Raw genomic sequence first — 20367 nt, forward strand, 5'->3', positions numbered from 1 at the left:
TGGTTTTCACCACATTAGCGTCATTCATGCTTTGTGGTGTTTCATGCTATGAAAGTCTGTGAAGTATTGCAGCAGGATTCTTTCAAATTCCTCATTTTGCCTGGCAAAAGGAGTAATAAGGGGTAAAAAGAAAACAAACAAATGAGACTCAGCAAAACTTACTGACTCTGCACAATGTTCAGGCATGCAGTCTGTGGCTGGCTTTAAATGAAACAAGAACACAGGGGACTATATTTAATTTAAACACCACTCATCCTAAAATAACTTAACCTGCAGAATGATTGCTGTGCAAACACTAATAATACAGCAGAGCTGTCACTTCAGTCAGTATTTAATAGTCTCTGGCCGATTTCATTATTAACACTTCAAGCACTTCATGAAAAGTGATGAAAATACAGATGTGTAACCCTTACTGAACTCTCTGAGGTCCCGCAGATGTTTGTAGCTACTGCCTGCCACTTCTAGAGGGGGGAAAGCAAATGGCTGTGAACTGAGCTGTTAGTAGTGGATTCCTAAACTCCTCCTTTTTCAAGATGTTGTGCTTTAACCTCAGCTGGCAACTAAATACCCACACAGCCACTCCCTCACTCCCTGTGCCCAGAAGGATGGGGCGGAGAATCAGGAAAAAAAGTGAAATTTAATGGCTGAAATAAAATAAAACCAATGATAATAATAATTGTAATGATAAGGAGGGAGAAGGGGAGAGGAAAAAGATCCAGATGGAAGGGGAAAAAAAATACCCAAGTGCTACACAATACGGTTGCTTACTACCTGCTGACTGATGCCCAGCCAGTCCCTGAGCAGTGATCGGCCGGCCCTGGCCAACCCCTGCTCCCTCAGCTTATATACTGAGCATGACATCCCATGGTATGGAATATCCCTTTGGCTAGTTCTGGCCAGCTGTCCTGGCTGTGTCCCCTCCCAATTTCTTGTGCCCCTCCAGCCTTCTTGCTGGCAGGGCCTGAGAAACTGAAAAGTCCTTGACTTGGCACAAACATCACTTAGCAACAACATCAGTGTGTTATCAACATAATTCTCATACTAAACCCAAATCACAGCACTGTACCAACTACTGAGAAGAAAATTAACTCTATCCCAGCCAAACCCAGGATGCAAGATTACCAAAGTAGATGAAATGGGCTCCACACAGCTTTTCCTTCCATGTGATCTGTGTGGAAGGCTGGTAAGTGAGGTATAACATCCCCCTCTTCTATCCCAAATGGCAGGGAATTATTTTTTTGCTTTTTTTCTGTGCTTAAATTTATATGGTGACTAGGCTGGTGTATTGCACTCGTCCGAACATGTATTACTGGAACAGCCAGGAGCGAGACTGTAGGCGCAAAAACCCCTATCTGTAGTCACACTGTTAAACTTCTGGGTTTGTTACACTGTTTTCTGAAAGTTCCTTACCATAACACAGGCCCTGATGATTGTGGAAAGAAGCAGACTAGCCAAAATTTTTCTATTTATTTATATTTGTGTGTGTATAGACACTACAATTATGTGCACATATGAGAGGGTATCACTAAATTCAGCTGAGTTCTCTAGCCTTTTTTAAGGGTTTACAAATCCAGTTGCCTAATACAGGGAGAGTGTGCTTGGGCTGCTGCTTGTGTCACCATTGGGCTTTTGTTGTGATGGTTTGTGTGGCTGTGGCTGGGTTAGTGGTTATAGCTGGTAACAGGTGGCATGGGGCTTGATCACTTGTCTGAAGGAGCTGAAAAGAGCTCTAAAGAGCCTGGATAGTTCTTTGGTTCCTGACATAAGCTTAAGCAGCAAGTCTTGAGCTATCCATGTTGATTTACAGCAGGTGGGAGGTCTGTATGCCTGTTGTGTGTTTTCATTGGTGACAGATCAAGTAGCCTTAATTTGAACTTGGAGGTCTATCTTTAGGTGCGTGTGTGGTGGCACCTGGCCTGGAACAAGCATGAGCATGGAGCTTCTGGTCTTCAGGCAAGGGCAGTAGGTGGGAGAGCTGAGGCCAATGATATGGGGTCTCCATGGTGAACCATGCAGAAAACCCCTTGGGAAAAGAATTCCTTTCTCTGCCTCCTTCAACTTCTGTAAGTATCTGGAAATGCCCTAAGGCATTTGACTGGCATTTAGTGGTCACTTGCGTTGCTTTGCTCTGGTCCAAAGCTTATGTCTTGAAACAGAAAACCTTGATTAAAAGGACAGGGAATTACTCATGGCTGAGTAATTTTAATTCTGAATTTCCAGCTGAGTATTTCCACTGGATGCATTGGTTGTTTCTTCTGGACAAGCATGTTTCAGATCACAGAAAAGCTAACAAGGGTGGTTAGATTCTTTTTTTCCTTAAAAATCAAATTTATAACATGTCCCCACTGTGCTCCTTTTTAATGTTGTTTGTATGTGACACCAACTGTGGAATTTATGGAGTGCTGAATCTGTATAATGCATTGCTGATGAATTTCTGTGGTCTAGAGGTTGGCTTGGTGGGGCTTTCAGTTGATGCTCTGGGAGCACTTCAGTATAAGTTGTACTTGATTTAAAGAAAAATTAATGCTTAGAACTTTTTCAGGCTTCATGTGACATTTATGGATGTAAAAAAAAAAATCCAAACAAACCCACAGTTTAGATTAAAATGGATAATATTTCCTAAAGTTGCCAGTACCTCCAGAATGTGGAGTGGCAGACATAAAATCAGAGAATGGTTTGGGTTGGAAGGGACCTTTAACGGTCATCTACTCCCCTGCAGTGAACATGGACATCTTCAACTAGATCAGGTTGCTCAGAGCCCCGTCCAACCTGACCTTGAATGTTTCCAGGAGTGGGGCATCTGCTGTCTGCCTGGGTAACCTGTTCCAGTGATTCACCACCCTCCTGAGGTTCAACAAGGACAAGTGAAAGGTCTGCATCTGGGTCATGGCAACTCCTGGTTACCAATACAGTCTGGGGGGGTGAAGGGATTGAGAGCAGCCCTGCAGATGAAGACTCAGGGCTACTGGTGGATGAAAAGCTGGACATGAACCAGCAACATGTGCTAACAGCCCAGAAGGCCAACCAAATCCAGGGTTGCAACAAAAGAATTGTGGCCAGGAGGTCGAGGGAGATGATTCTGGCTGATTCCTTTGCTGAGTGTGAGGCTGACAGTGGGGGAGAGGGCAACGGAAGGCCACTACTTAATCTCATGTGGCTCTTAGGGATGCATCAACTAAACTGGGCTTGTTCATTTAGTAAACTATTAAAGAAGTTGTCTCCAGGGTATTTATTTCAGGCAGTTCTAGTGAAGTAATCCCTTAATTCCTCGGAGTAAATGCTGATGAGGATTTACTGCAGGCTAGGTGGTGTGGAGGTCACTGTGTGAGTGTTTACAGAGTGTATTTGGAAGCAGTGCGGCTGCTGTCACCTGGGGCTGGGGGTGGGAGCTGCAGGGTGTCCCCCCAGTTGACCTACAGCAGGGCTGTCCTCCATGTTGGTGTTGGTGACTGCAGGTGTGTGCCATGCTTGGATGCTTATGTTTCGGAGTCCAGAGGAACGGGCTGACTCTGCTTCAACTTTGGCCGAATCAATTCTGCTTTCAAATGTTCTGCTGCTTTGTCCTCTTGTGCATGCTTGTCTACCTTTCCTCCTTTTCCTTGAATCTTCCTTTTTCTGGGTCCTCCCCAAAAATGGGAGACACCTCAGCCCCAGTTGAAGCCATGCCATGTTCCATATACTTAGAATTTAGTGCTGTCTCCTCTGTATTCATAATCTTGCCCACAAAAACATAATGATTTTTCACTGCTTAAACCCAAATGATTTCTAAACTACGTGCAAAGAATTCTGCTTCTTTGGATGCCAGGGGACAGCTTGTGCTCTTCTGCTTATTCAAGATGGATGTACAGGGCTTCAAGTAGCTAGGTTTACAAGTTAGGAATTATTTATGCTCGTTTTGGTATGGTGGGAGCAAATCAGAAGAAACCCAAGAGGAGTTGCAGCCCATGGTGGGCAAAGGAAGTAGAACTTCAGTATTCTGTCAGACTCCCCTTCCCAAGAGAGCTGGCTTCCTGGGAATACCAGGGCAGGCTGCATGACAGTGAAACTCTGTGAGTAAATCTTATGCCAATATCTCAGATGGTAAGATGAATGTTTACAGAATGGCATATGGTATTGAGAATGATGAGCTGCGTTATGAAAACGAAATGGTAGCCTGCAGTGGTAGAAAATGTACATTGAGTAAGCAGCTTATTTGCTCCCTCTGTGTTCAGGGAAAATTTCTTAGTGGCCAGAATGTGGCTGTAGTCTGAGCAGGTACTCCTGCTCTCTGCCTGGCACCGTGCTATTCTCTGATTCTCTTCTGCAAGCTGTCCCTGCTAATGGTTGCAGCAGCATTATGCAAAAATCTGATATTATAAGTTTGTTTTTTGGTAATAAATCAAAAACTGAAAGTGTTGGAAGAGCTGTTGTCACATAGAAACCCCAGACTTGTAGGAACTTTGCTGCTACAGAGAGAAAAATTAACTACTGTGACCAATTCCAGGCTACTAAATAAATATTTAAGCTACCGCTTTCTAAAGAACTGGGTCCTTTCAGCTTTTTTCACTTCTCAGTATCTCAGCTCAGACATGGAGCTGGTTAACATGGGTAACTTGTTATATTAGAAGCTCCAACATCTTGTATGTTTTCTTTCCATATTCAAACAATTATATTGGAATGTTTCCTGAGATTAAGTATTTTAGAAGGCATTTGAAACTTCAAATTGACTAAAGGAACACTGTAATTTTAAAATGTATTGTGCTTTATGTATGGCTGTTATATATAGTTTTTGCATTATTTCTGGTTAGGTACTGAGTAATTGTAGTCCCTGACAGGCCCCATAGTCAAAAGGGGCTGTTTTAATTTAATACTAGAAGCTCAAAGATATTGAAAGCAGCTGCTCTTCTGTTTAGAAATAGTTTAATACTTTGATCTGGAAAATAATGATGTGTCTCATTACAAGGAAAAAAGGAAACATTTTGATCTAGAAAATAAGGTAAGTTTCAAGGAGTACTAAGTAGCAGCAGCCACCCTTAAAGCTTTTTAAAAATAGAATATTTCATGTGTGCCTTAGTCTGACATGTCATTATAACTACAAAGCTTGTGACATGGCTTGGTATGATATGTTCTATTAAATGCTATCACTGACCTATGTCATGAAATAACATATGAATAATAAATGTAAAATCAGTTTTTATTTTAAAGTATTTTTCAACATGAAATAGAACCTAAAAATACCATCCTGCTTCTGGAAATTGTTCTGAAAGAACAGTGCAAATTCATGCAGTTTAACACAGGACACTGAATATGTGCATGTTCCTGCAGCCTGCAAATAACAACGTGTTGCTGGAAATAAGTCAAGGCTCTTTACACTTCGTAGCCTCAGCAAAGGGTGAAAGGTGGCCTCATGGGGGTATATGGCACATCTCCCATTCACTCCACTGAGGCCAGGATTTTGGCTGTAGCTCTAAGAGCAGCTTTGTGTGAGCAGCCTCTGTTGCCCTTGTGGACTTGGGAGTCCCTGTTCTTGCAGGGACTGTGGGTTGTGCTGTGGGCTGTTACAGGCAGAGCTGGAACACGCTGCAGAGTGAGCAAACCCTGGTGTGACTTCCCTCTCTTGCGGTGGCTCTTGTGTTAAACCATCTTTGTATGTAACGTTCATAGGCATGGGAACTTCAACTCAGTCTATCTAAAATTGCAATAACTGATTATACTTGATAAATGTCATCTTTCTGAGTATTTAGGGTCTAAATTCAGACCTTTGAAAGGGAGAACAAGTTAATGTCAAGGCCAGCATGTAGCAGCCTCGTTTCCTATTAACCCTATTCAGATCAAAACACTGGGTTACTAGACTCTCTCCAAGGCTTGATTATTGTGGAGTCATTATTTGAGCACTTTCAAGGTACTAAACTACAGCCTGTTAAATTGATTTTCCTTTTCCTTGTGGTAAAAAGGTAGCTGATTATCTTTGTATCTTGGGGTGGAAGAAGGGAAAACACCAAGGACAGTGAAATTACAACTTGAATTTAGAATCATAAATAGTCTGGTTGGGAAGGGACCTTTAAAAGTCATCTAGTCCACACACATGCACACACACCCTGCAATGAACAGGGACATCTTCAACTAGATCAGGTTGCTCAGAGCCCCATCCAACCTGACCTTGAACGTTTCCAGGGCTGGGGCACCTACTACATACCGTGGGCAACCTCTTCCAGTGATTCACTACCCTCATTGTAAAAAATTTCTTTCTTCTATCTAGTCTAATTCTACCTTCTTTTAGTTTAAAACCATTACCTCTTGTCCTATTGCAACAGGCCCTGCTATATGTATGTTAGCATGACAGCTGCCAGTCTGAGTACGTGTTGCTGGTTTCGTTTGGTAATTGACAGTACAGAGAGAGCTAGTGGATTCTACAGTGTTTCTGTGTGGTTCTCCAATTCTGCAGAGAACTGAGTGTTAGACAAATTAAGCGTTGTGTCCAAGGTCACACAGAAAAAAAAATAATTGGGGAAGCAAGCATACTTGTGTCCTCTGGTGCCAGTGCCTATTGTGCACTCTGACTTATTTTAGGAAAAAACACAGCTCATCTTTTCTCGTATCTATTGCTGGGAGACATGTTTTTCAACAAATCTCATAGGAGTAAACTAGGGATGGGGAACTAGAGAGCGTCACTACAAGTAGAGTTGTTTTGCTGATGGTCTTAACTGGTGCCATTTATCACAAGGCCTTTTGGGTTTATCATGATTTTTCCTCCACCACTGCTAGTTGTTTGTCTAACAAGCAGGAAGAAATGAACACAATTATCACTGTTAAGTAGAGAAACACTGCTTCAGGCTAGAAGTTATGATAGTAGCCGACTTTATAACCCTTAGGATATTTATTGTTCAAGATGGATAATATTATTTAATGTTAGTAACTGGTGCTACAGCTGCTACTTGTGGCCACTACTTCTGCATGATGTACACATCTCTGCTTTGGTCTGTGTTTTCCTTGCTGATCTCTGCATGGTGCTCATACCCAAATCAGTCCTGCTGAGAAACCAAAACAACTGTAGTGCTAATATTGGTTATTCAGGGCCTCTATTTCCCTCTGGATTAAGTATTTGCAGGGCTAGTGGCTCTTACAAATACAATTCTGGGGGGAGATGCTTGCCTATGGCTACAGCTGCTCCTCCAGAGCCTTTTCAGACCTTGCCCCGCTCTGCAGGTCTACATTTTTATTCAGGACAGGATGAAGGTCAAGTATAATAAGTGATTTTAGTGAACAAGTACTTCATGCTTTCACTGTCATCTGAGTGTCCAGCAGCCTTGACTTGTTGCATCTCCTGTACTTACGTGTTTACTAATTTCCATTATATATGTTGTTCTATATAGCCAAGTAAGATTTTTATGATAAAAAAGATTATTTTTCTGCTGATTTGTTTATCCACACTCTATACTATGAGTTTCTAGTGTACTTCTAAAATGCCATAGCTGGACCTTTTTATATTTTCCTCTAAAAAATGCTACAGGTGTCCTGGATACCTTTATTAGCCATTTAATAGACTACAGGCATTTTTCTCATTAGTGTATTATCTGGCTGCTTATCAACCTTGCTCTCAAGTTCTGAACATGTTGTCCTGTTATAGTAATTGGGCTTCATTCTTATCAGGTTTGTGTAACGTTGTGATTAGAGCAGTTATTCTTCTGAGTATAAATAACAGGAGCATGAATAGCATTTTCTCATGTTACAGAGGAGTTGAGGATTACTGTGCATAAAATACATTTTTACTTTTAACTGACAAAGCTATAGCAGTACACCACATTGAGAAACTTGATGGATCAGACCTGCTAAAATAGTAGGGGAAAAACACAGACCCTCTGCAGAGATAAAAGAAGCTTAAAATGGGAAGGTGTTCAGTGTGGATACTCCTGTCTTTATGTCAAACTATAGAATTTCCTGCCTCACTGAGGAGATGTGTGGACAATCTGCTACTGTCTAACAGAAAAAAAAAAAAGAAAATCGTAGATCAATTTGTGAGCCTGCAGTGAAGAGTGACACAGTCAAGTGCAAGGTAAAAGTAACTATTGAAATAGGTCACTGCCGTCAGAATTTGTCTGAGGACTCGGGGTGGAAAAGTCAGACCAAATAAAAAGTGAAAGCTCTGTACTGGTTCTTCCATATCTTGAATGCGTTTGTCTGAATTGGATTTTCAGTTTCAGTCCCCACAGCGGTTCCTGGTGCCATGTGGCAGAATGACAGATCTGTAGCCTGGCTGCCTGGTACATTGTATTGCAGAAAGGTCAGTGCAGAGGGAAGGAGGAGGGATAGTTGAGCATCTGTCTTTTTTTACAAGGTTGCCTACTGGTGGAAGCAGGGAAAAGCCTTGGAAACAAAGTGGGATGTGGAAAGAGAAGCTGAGAAAGGAAAGTGACAGAAAGGCTGTTTCTTGTTTCTCTTTAGAAATATTATTACTAGTATTTAACTGCATGCAACTGTGAGTAGGATATCACATTGAAGAAGCAGGGTAAATTTACTACAGGTATTTTTGCTACCCAAATATGAGACTAAAATCAATTAAAAAACCTGGTCTTAGCCTCAAGTTTGCATGCAAGGTCCCAGGCATCTTGTTTGTCTTGCTGGATGTTCTGCTTTTGGGGAGAAAAACTGAAAAAGTGGTCATGGGGAGCTGCTATCTTAAAATCTGATACACCAGGAAATTGCCTACATTGTTCTTTAAAAATGCAGTCAAAAGCAATTACATGTGACAATACAAATACTCCAAAGCATTTGTGTAGCTGTAATGGTTTCAGTAATTAGTCCATATTCATTTAGACACATGAGAGATGGTAAATCCAAAATAAATGCCCAATCAACTGTATTGAAGATCTCACTTACTATAGCTGTGGCTGAATAAACCGAATGGTGCTAACAGAGACAATCTGACAAATAACTGTGCTAAACTTTGGCTGTCACATGGGTTTAGACATAGTGACCCTCCATACTGATGCTTATGGGTGCAGCAATGAAAGCATTAATGTACATCTGTAGTCTGGCTGAGAGTGAGAATTAATCTGTGCAGAGACCTTCACATCCTCTGCGTGTGCATGAAAATGTGTGCGCTCTGACTTCAGGCTGTGTCCTTTCCGTGGCTTGCCATTTGTACCCTTTTTTCCTTTTGGGGGGAAAAAATATACCGATCAGTGTTGCTCTGAGACTAACAGTGTTTTATGAGACTAAGTGCATGACACTTGATATGCAGAAAGGAATGTAGTGGAGTCCTATGTTCCATTTAGATGGAATAAATGCAATTTAGCTCTCAGCTGACGGAAATACAGTTGACAACAAATCTGATTCAGCATTATCTGAAGCAAAAATTAGCCATATGTATTTAAAGAGGTTTATCTCGTTTAGGGAGAAGGCTTCCTAAGTCAAAACCGACACTTTCCCCCCATTTAAATACTTGTTTTGATTCAGTTGTTACAGGATTTAATATTTTTCTTTAATTTTTAGTTTTGAAAGATTAATCAGTTGCAAAACTGCAATCCTCCATTGAAAGTTTTGTCTTATTGCTCTGTATGACTGTTTCTCTTTTACTATAGCAGACTTATTTGCTGCTGAATGTAATAGTTCTGTCTATATAGTAGAATTTGATCCCTTCTGGCAGAAGAATTTACTTGCAAAAATTTTGAAATAAGACCTTACAAACACTACTTAATGCAAAACTTTGAAATGGATGTACTAATTGCATTTAATATTTGCAAGATATACTGACTGTCAAGTTAAAATATTCAGGAAAAACTAAAACGACAGGAAATCTAATGTTACCTTATGCTGAAGCTGGGTGTTTTGCAAAGTTGCTAGATGAAACAATTAGCTGCAGGAACAGAAAATAAAGGCGCTCTTTGTTTACTTACAGTTGGGAGGGCTTGCTTTATATAAAATTAAACTGCAAATCTTCACAAAACTTCTTAAGAAAATGCTTCAAGAAATATTCAGAAGCAATGCAAATAATTTCTCCTTTCTACATGCTTTGTAAAGATATCGCTACCACCTTTAGAATCACAATGGAAAACATTCTTGTTCGGTCTCTGCATCTTTGAGTGGAGATGTATTAAAGCTCTTGCTCTGAGGCAGGCACCACAGGTCCTCAGTCTGGCTTTATGTTGGATCCCTGTAGCAGCTGGCAGGAGGCTTTCAGTGCATCCTGTAACATACGTGAACTGAATTGTACATAATTCATAGAGTGCATTATTTTCCACCTATTTTATATAAAATGGAAGTACTCTTCAGTGTGGTTTGAATTCAGTTCCCCAATACATTATTTGTAGGTTTTACAGATGAGACTCCAGTTTCTGGTAACTGGTGTCCTATCGTGGACCTTAAAAGCCTTTTCAGCTCCTATTTATTTACCTATGTATTTACCGAATGAGGTAGAAAGTCAGAGCTCTCCTTTGGAAAGATAGTACAATATCACTTTCAGTCCTGCAGTACATAGGTGTTGTTTCTGCCCTACTCAATTTAGAAATTTAGAAATGTGGAATTTTTTGAGACCAAAGGATTGGGAGTTGTTAAGCAGCTCTGGGAACAAAAAGGAAAGCATGAGATGGACCTCTTCAGCACAAAGCCACAAAGCTCAATCTGAACTTACTTGAAAATAAGAAAGCTGTACCATCTACTGCTAATCTGCTGGGGTTATGTCTCATTGGCTGTGTGTGCAAAACTTGATGGCTTTATTTCCCTCTTGCTTTCACCCTGTTTAAAGCAATACTGTGATATTGTGTGTTTGCACAATATACTTAGCAAAACTGTCATAATGCTAATAGGTTTCAAATTGTGCTCCTTTGCTATAGTGAACATTATTGCTGTTAAATTGTTCTCTGAGGCTGTGTTCATCTCTGTGCAAGCTTCACCAAGTAGCTGTTTCATGGCTTCTGATTACATGACTATGAGATCAACTCTGTCTCTTAGGCTGCTTTACACCTTTTTGCTAAATGTTACAGGTTACTTGGATCTCCCAGGCAAAGAAAACCCTTTGCATGGACAAGAGGGCTGTTAGAAGTAGCAGAGCATGTAAAGTTAGTTATTAAATATACACTCTTGACAACTTGGCTACTGTTTTGTATTAACTTTCGTTGTAATCTGCAAAGTTCCTTGGAGAAGCATTTGGCTGTGTTAAATTGTTACTAAATGGAGGTTAAAAGTGTGAAGTAGAAATGGGGCACAGTATTTATGCTTTGCTTTTGAAGCATGTATTTCCACAGCTGGCTTTCACGACTCCAGATTGAGGGGGTTTAATTATAGTTTAAAAGCATCTCTTTACTAAAAAACACTAAAGCTGATGCTGAAGAGGTTCTTGGAAATCCTGTCAAGACTGAAGAACTGAGGTCTGAATGGAGAAGAACATAGGTTAAACCCAGTATGCGCTAAGTCTCCTTAGCTGGCATCATGGCAGCTATTCTCTGGCCAAAGTGGGTCTGCCCAGTACGTCTTGGGAACAAAAAAAAATTCTCTCAACATCAGCAAAAATTATCAAATGACACTTGTCTTAAAACTGTAATAGGTTATTTGTACAACCTATATCCACTTTCACTGGAAATGGGATATTGCTGTTTCTGTGAGAACTCATGTAGGGCGCAGTTCATGTCATACATGCTGGCTTTGTGTTTGACAGGTACAGACCATTCTGTACATAACTACTCATCCTATAGAGCCTCTCTAATGCCCTGATGAGATCATGTCTTTCTCATTCAGGAAATACAGGAGTAGAGCCGGTTCTGACCTGGGCTATACCCCCACCTGAAACCAATGGGACAGTTTGCTTTTTAAATAAGGACAGAATTTGGCCTGAATTCTGTGTGCTTTGGAGCAGAGGAAACCAAGAAGTGATCTCATCAGATAGATAACCTGTAAAATATACTCACAGAGTTCATGAATGCTACCTTTGAAAAAAAAATGCTTAACTTGATCTTAGGACATCGGGACTTTATAGGCAGGGTCTGAGTAAATTAACAGGCCTTTGGTACGGACCGTTGCTTAGTATTTATTTTCAGGTGCACCTTGAAAGAGCTTGTGTACACTGAGGGCTGTTTTATGATTGATTAGTAGATTGACCCAAAAAACACTGCAAGAGTGCAGATCAGAAATAATTTTGTTGGCCTCTTCCTGGAGAGAGACCTGGCCCTGTGCAGAAAAGTGGAATGTCTAGTCTTTGCTGCCACCTCTTTCTTGAATACCATAAATCATTACTTTCTCTACTACTGCACAATCCCAGGATATTGTGTCACTCAACACTATTTCTTTAGAGGGACCTTTTACCTTGAGCAAGCTAGGAGTCATCTGCCCTTATCCCCCTACCCAAACAGAATTTTTCCCCACAAAATCCCCTATTTTTTTTACAGAAAGTTTTCCATTGGGGAAAGCATAAAAAAATTTAGTGCACTTTTTATTTAAAAAAAAAAATAAAATCACTTTCTATACCTCATACATGAAGATTGGTGTAGTCTGTAGCTCAGGTTAGGAAAAGCATCACAAACAATAGCTGTCCTGTGTAAAGAAATTATTAGGTTTGATTACTTCCACTGTGGCTTTCTTCCAACATCTGGAAGCTGCCACCACACCCAAAACTGCAGGAGCAAACTGGAGAAACCTAAGCATCTTCCTGAGATCCCATGACTCTCTTTTTCCAGCTTCCTTGACTGATGGGCAGCACAAGAAAAGGAAAAGAATCCCTAATGGGATCCCTTTTGCCCTGGAGAAGCTAAGTATGAGGTAAGCACCCTGAGCACTCTCCTGGCTGTTCCAAGTTTGATATTTCTCCACCAGAAAGCATTGTCTCTTCCATTATTAAGTAATTCAGTCCAGCATGCTCATCCTGACTTCAATGATAAGTGGTGTAGCTTGCCTAGAACACTTGAATTCTGAAGTTGCCAATGTATTTCTCATGCTGCAGGCTGCCTTTGAGACCTTGAGGTACACAATAGTTTTATCATTGACTTGTAGAGGAATGGGAGTTTTCCCTTTCTTGATACCTGTGTTGCTGTCTTTAAAACAAATCTGTGACTGTAAAGTGAAGATAAGGTGTGACTTCTGTGGCATGGCTTTTTATGACCTCAGTGGTACCAAGAAATACTTGCTGATATAATAATAATGGCAATGTGATTTAAAGCATCATAAAGGTATAAAAGATGCAGCACCTGGCAAGACCTGCCTAGCTCTAACATGTCCAGGATGTGAAGATGCAGAGCCATTATTTCTGTGAAGGTAGAGTATTCCTGGGAATCGCAGTCATCTCTAGGTATAAAAGGCTGCTTTCTATCACTAGAAATCTTTTTTTATTTTTTTCTGCAAGGCTGGCATTAACTGTTTCCTTGAGTGCACTATGCCTCAGCCTCTGTTTGTCTGTGCTCAGTGTGAATGCTCATTTGAGTGATGCGTTGCACATACCCACTTTGGAGAATATTGTTGCTCATTATTACAGTAGAGTTCCTTTCCACAGTTTTGTAAGTGTGCTTCAGTAATTGCTGCTTCGTACCTTGGGTCAGAGTGTTCTCCTAGTCAAAGGAACAGGTATTAAATTACATTCCCTGTTTAGCTTTCCAAGGTTTCTGCTTCTGGCAAGCAGCTGGTCTACACAGCCACTCTGGAGTTGCAGCCTTCAGCCTCCCAGAAAACAGCACCAAGCATAATCTCAACATGAATCTGCACGAGGCACAGCAATCCAAGTACCAAACAGTATTGGTGCGATTATCAAAAAGAACAAGGAAACATGCCCAGCAGCAAAGCAACCTAGCTTAAAGACAGACAGTGAGTGGTTTCTCAAAAGTTCCCCAGAAGTTCTCTGAGTGAATAGAGTTTCAAAATACGGTAGCAGTGGAAGTTCACTGCCTTTTTTTTTTCCCAATATATAAGCAAGCAAGGCACCAATACTGTTGCAGTCATCCTGTGTTAGGCCTGGGTCCTCAGGCCTGCCAGCAGCCTGCTGAGAGGGCAGTTCTGCATGCTGGCCCAGGGCAGTTTGCATTCCAGGCACTGTTTAATGTTCTGATATGGAAATATATCCAGTAAGAAGTGGAGCAGGACAGCTGGCCCACTGGCTGCAGAAGGCCAGGGAGGATCCCTGCTGATGGGACAGGAGTTAGCTGGCAGCCTGCCGATGAAGAGCTGCTTTCATTGCCAATCTGTATTTCATTACCAATCCTCTGTATAGTCCAGTCCCTGAGAGGGAAACTAATGCTTGAGCAATAAAATAAAGGAAAAAAAATCTCATTTTATATGATGCATTATAGATCTTATGGCATAATAATTCATGATAGACATTTTTCTTATGATTATTATTTTTACATAGATTATAATCTGATTGTTACCAATTTAACAATCTTGGTGGCTGAAGCTGCAAGAGGAAATAAACCTGCCTATAAAACAGCGGATTAGTCTTTTTGATGCATACATCCCAGCTCTGCATAGAAAGGCAATAAGCCTAGATATCAGTAAATCTGTTTTAACATAAATTGTTTGCTAATATGGGTTTAGATTTCTAGAAGCAGGAATTATTTCCAGTAGTATTGTCCTTGATTTGAGCACTTAAGTTAGGGCCCTTATTTTTCCTCTTTTTCCCAATTTTAGATCAGATGTTTCAGCTTTCTTTATAAGCAAGAGGTCTACATCGTGCAAAAATCTACTTGCCTGATAGTGCTTTCTATCTTGAGCTCTCTTTAAGCTATGCAATTGGAGAGTGATGCCACTAAGCTTATTTATAGCTTGCTCAAAAGAACAAAGTATGCTTACTCTGTTCTGAAAACCCTCTTAAGATTTCGGCTCTTCATACTTCTGGCTCTTTTTGCATATTCCTTCACCCATGTCTTTTCTACGTATTAATTGATGTGCCATTGAAAATGATACTGTGTTGGTTTTTTTCCTGAGTTCACTGTCAAGACAAGGTGTTTTGTGTTGTGGTTTTTTTTTTTCCCTTCCAAGAAAGAGAAAGGCCATATTGTACATGATGCCAAGAATATACTTTCTACATGTTACTTGACTAGTGAAATCCATACAATGAAAACCACTTAAGGTCAACTTTTTATTGGTTAGCTTTGTTTCACATGCTTGTTCTGGCTCACTAAATATGAGGGCTCATATGGGGTCAAATTAATTGTATGGCTAACTTGCTGTTAATCCTTTGGGGGTTTTTTTGTTTGTTTTTTTTTTTTTTTTTTTTTCCCCAGAAGGCTTCTAAATCCTGCAACTGAGCAGCAGTGTAATTGATATGCATGTGAATAGTTAACTTACTGCAGAATCCCCTCTTCCTAGTGGTGCAGCTATAGCAGGTCCACTCCTGCCTTGTGGAAGACTTAAATGTCTATCCCCTTACTGCCCTCCTAGCGTTTTTATAGACTCTTGAGTACACTGTAGTAGTAGTTTAGTGCCTTTGCAGAGAGGATATTAATTTGGTTTTGAGTAGGTAGCTCTGACCCATCAGTTGTTGCCTGGCACTGATCTTTCAGTCTTGGTCAGATGGCATCTACTGAATCCTACGACTGCTTCCACTTCAGCTACTGGTGCAGCTCCTATATTAGCTATGCAAAGGCTGTACTTTGAAAGAGAATGTTACATGATTCAACTTACCAGTGGGCAAAAGAAACCTATTTAGAGAGAAGTAGGCAATAAAGAGAAATGCTGATTTTTCAGTGGGTTTTTTAGTTTTGTTTCAGAACCCTTTGGACTTTATGGCATTTTGTTCTAGAAGTGATCATTAAACTTAGCAGCTCACTGAAACCTCATTTTCTTTTATTCAGACAAAGTAGTTTCTCCTCAGGTTTTCAACACTGAGGCATATATGTGTAATTTTCAGCCTTTACTGTACTTGCCTTGGTATCAGGCCTATCAAAGGAGTCCTTTTGTGTTAATTTCTATGGCTTTCTGCCCTGGGACTGTATTAATTTTACCCTGATTACTGGAGCAAGATTTCTGGGATAAACTCTCCATGCTGCTGTAACTCATCTTTTCACATGGTGAATTGTCATGCAGCCTTGATTAAATATAACTGATCTCATGCTTAACTCTGAATGCATATGGGAGGAAAGTTTTGCTCAGATACTTAGCAGAGAAAAACACTAGCCTAGTTAAAGTGATGAAGTTTTTCAGTAAGGTACTCAAATGTACTGTGTTACCATCTAGTCTCAAAATTTTTTCTTCCCATGATTTGTGTGACACTGATACTTATATCTATGTATAACTTTTTTACGGGATTTATAGCAAAAAATGCATCTATGAATGGGCAACATAACCCATATACAGAACTTAAGTCTTCAAAATGATCAAAACTTTACTTTAGGCATCTCCTTCATGTTCTCAGCAGGTTAAACATAAATATGTGTAAAGGAACTATATATTGTTCTCGCTACATTATCATTTTTAGCTATATAAGCACAGATGCCTTTTGGTATGCTAAAAAAGTTAGTTGTGTCTAAGATGATTAAAGAGATTACTTTACTATTGCTTCTTTGTCCTATCTTAATTTTCCACCTAAGCATCTGGCAGGGGTGTTCTTAGCTAAAGCTTGCTTTTCTCTTCAGAGTAATGAAAAGCACTTTTTGCCCTTTGAGCCAAGAGCTTCTTTCTTAGTCTATTTTCTTGTACAAATATTGCTTCCCTTGGAGGCCCTCAGCAGTCACTCAGCCTCAGTTACAATTCTTTCTGCAATGTAAAGCGAGGATAATAGCATCACTAATCGCACCTTCACAGCAGTGTGCTAAGAATTAGCTAGTTACAGCTTGTGAGCTGCTGTTATGATAACGTGTGACTGGTTCTAGCCTTACTCTCATTGAAGCCAATGGCCAAAATTATGCAAATAGTCTAGTATTCCTCAGCACACACACGCACCACCCCCCAACGAAGAAACAAAATCTGTGAAGGCATAAAACTATCAAGGAAATAGAAGGCAAAGGTGAAAAGAAAAACAGGAAAACTCCCTAAACTGTCCTTAGGAATGTATGAATTCTTGCCAATACCACGTTGCATCTATAAAATTTGCTACTCTATTTCTATTAAAATTTAATAAAAAGGTGGTTTGCTTGTCTTCTGAGCTACATAATTGTACTAGGCAATCTAAGACTCTAGAAAGCAAGGAAGAATGTGAATTTAAGTGAAATAAACCATACCGACCTCTTTCATGCAGCTTTCTATAATTATAAAATTATTTGAAATACTTCCTCTGGCAAATGGAGAATACTAAGAATTAGCCTCATGGCAAACTTAACAGGCATTGTATATATTCAGGTGATTTCTTGGCAATAACTGATCCATAATCCTTAAGCAGTAGCCTTTATATCGTCTGCAGATAATTGAGCTAGACTGTTGCTCACAAAGCTGAAGGAAGTGAAAAAAGGAAAGACTATCTTTTTGTCTTGAATCACATTTCAGTTGTCTACAAAAAATTTCCTGTGGTCTTGTGTTGGGGCTTCGTATACGTTGCTTTGCAAAGATAAGGATAGGTGGTTGTTGTTGTTACATCTGAGCTAAAAGCAACTGAGTTTTTGTTGAAGCTGCAGTTATGACTGATGGGAGTGGCAGCAGGAGTGCTGCTGGCCACAGTGCGACACCTCGCCTCCATCCCGAATCAGAGAGAGCAATTTGCACACAATCTCGTGCATGAACTGACAGTGTGAGCTAAGCTTAGCTTACCGCTGTCAGTTCATGCGTGAGACTGCATGCACAGACTGCCTGTGACAGTCTTTTTATGGGAAGGATACATGCCTTTTAATTTGATCTGTTTCTTCTTATAAGATGGCTGGAACACAGCTGGGAAAATACTCTGTAATGTGCCTTTTCCCATCAGCACAGAAAATGCATGTTCTTAGCCATTATTTTCTGTGCAATTAAATTTTATCCTAACCTCTGAGGAAGGACAGTATTGAAGGGCTCTGCAATGCCAAAGAGTGTTTCCCACACAGCCTAAAATAAAAATCAAGCGTGTTAGTTACAGAAAGAGGTACAAAATCGTTAATGGAAGGAAGTACCTTAACCTGTTATGTGATCCAGCACATGTGTAAGATCATCTGGAATACTTGCAGCAGTTTTATCTGCCAAGATCGTGTCTTGTGGTATAACAAAACCTTCAGTCGGTTTTCAGGAATATTTCAATTTATGAACGGATGCCATAGGATTATGATGTTTAGTTTGACAGGTTCTTCCTATTTTTCTTAAATAAAATGACTGCTTAGAGCTGTGTTCACATTGCATCAAGTATCCTGTATGCTTCAGAGTGAGAACATATAATTACTGATCCTTGATACCTTTGCAAAACAGAACTGCACCCATTGGACTGCTCCATGTGCAATTTTTTCGAGCAAGTTAAGTACTTACTATGCTTGAAAAAAGAAAGCCCTTTAAAGTATGGTGGGTGGCTTCAGCCTGAATTTAACTTTAGGGAAACATAAGCAGTCAGTCTTTGAAATCTCTTTGGTACTGGCTCATGCTTCTGAGTTCAGCCCTACTGTTACCTACTTTAGCAACAATCCATTTGGGATTGGATCCTGGTTGTTGTTAACTAATGAAGCTTTATCAAAGGAAGTATGCTGATTTACACTCACAGGAGCAGTAACCCTCAGTATTTTTAAGTGTTAAGAAGCCTGTTTGCAGAGGTCTTAATGCATTGATCCTGAAAAGAAATACTGTTAATAAAAAAAAATAATTAAACAGGAACATTAACATCTTGGACGTACCAGATGATGGTTTAAGTCCTTCAAATATTTACATGTGCAAATGTGGTGTATTTAGACAGTGAAACAAAGGGTAACCATATATATAGGCCCGGGGTGGGGTGGGAAGGGAAGGTGTCATCTTAGAAGTTGGTATATTTCCCTGGCTGGTAGGGGAAGAAGGGAAGTATCATTGACATGTTAGTAAACTGAATACTATTAGGGGTGCAAAACCTCATGCAGAGCTGAGATAAGAAAAAATTGATTAGAATATTATTGCAGGGCAAACTGAACTGTTGTGAAGCATTCAACCTTTCTAATGCTGTAAGAACAGATTAATTTTCTCAATTAAAATGCCTCACCAGAGTTTTATATGTTCTAAAATATACTGGGAGTATAGGTCAAAAATAGGGAATATGACAGCTGAACTGCTTCATTAGAGCTGACCTGTTGAAACCTTCACAATCAGTCTAGTCTCATCCAGTCTTTTCTCACTATGAATATATTCAGTGTGCATTACTGCTTCAAGTTAATTCTGACTACATTTCAGTCAATGCGCTGAATAATATTACCTGATTGATGTTGGATATAATGTAAGAAGAAGCTCAAAGTTGCAGCTGTTCTGATTTCTGGTACACACCAAACCATTTTTACTTAGTCCATCAATTTCAGTAGCCGAACTTTCTAAACTTTGTTTGGGCACAGAAAGAAAGAAAAGGCACCAAGCTAATTCATGTTAATAATATGACAGAAAACACTAACTCCAACGCTTTTCCAACACAGATAATGTAATCCTGTGAACTGGTGGAATTTTCTGAGGGATCAACCTGAGGCATAGTGACCATCTCCCTTTCTCCAGACAGTGAAGTGCACTGGGACTGATTAGTAGTATGTTGATTTGGGATATGAAAGTGGATGATCTTGTGCTGTTGTAAGTGGAAGACAGACTTTATTGTGAGCAGCCCTCTTCAGTAGGAAGAGCTTGATGTTTCTTCCTGGAGATGTGCTCTAATGATGCTTTCAACACCTTGCAGGGATGAGATGATTTCAGCTTGGGTCATAACTTGCAGAAGACAGGTCTTTTTGCATTTTTCGAAGTGTATTTTTGGAATGGATCAGGTGAAATAATAGGTGAAGCAGCTAGCTAATGCTGGGTGAAGAAAGACTAAGGTGATTTTGATGCAGTGAATAAAAGCTTTGGAGGTCTATAGTTGCTAACACACTACCAGTGTTGGTCTGCTTGGTCTACATACTCAGAATGTTCCCTTGATCCCTGGTTCATAGCCTTCCAAAAAACAAGTATTTTCTTTTTTGTGACTTGGCTAGAACAATTATAATAGTCTCTGTTTTACACCAATATAGCTGGACAGGCAAATGATAGGATTGTTTAATAAGAATTTGCTGGTAAGCAAAAACTGTTGCCATATTTTATAGAAGCAAAAGTTTGCTTCTGGTGAAGGTTGGAGAAAATCCAGGTGTGCTCTGGTGGCCTGGCTTCTTGCCTTCAAGAGTTTCCAAAGTCGCTTGGTGGCCATTTCAGGCTTGGGAGCTCCAAAACTCTTCTGATGAAAAGCCCAAGTCCCATCATCAGAAAAAGGCTCACTCTTCACAGATATGGTCCTTGACTTCTATATGTATATATATATGTTCTTTTTTTAATCTGAGGCATACACTTCTGTAGAGTGCTCTGTATTCAAATATACTTGACTTGTGC

The sequence above is a fragment of the Falco peregrinus genome, chromosome 8 (genome assembly GCF_023634155.1).
Source record: "Falco peregrinus isolate bFalPer1 chromosome 8, bFalPer1.pri, whole genome shotgun sequence".
Taxonomy (NCBI): domain Eukaryota; kingdom Metazoa; phylum Chordata; class Aves; order Falconiformes; family Falconidae; genus Falco; species Falco peregrinus.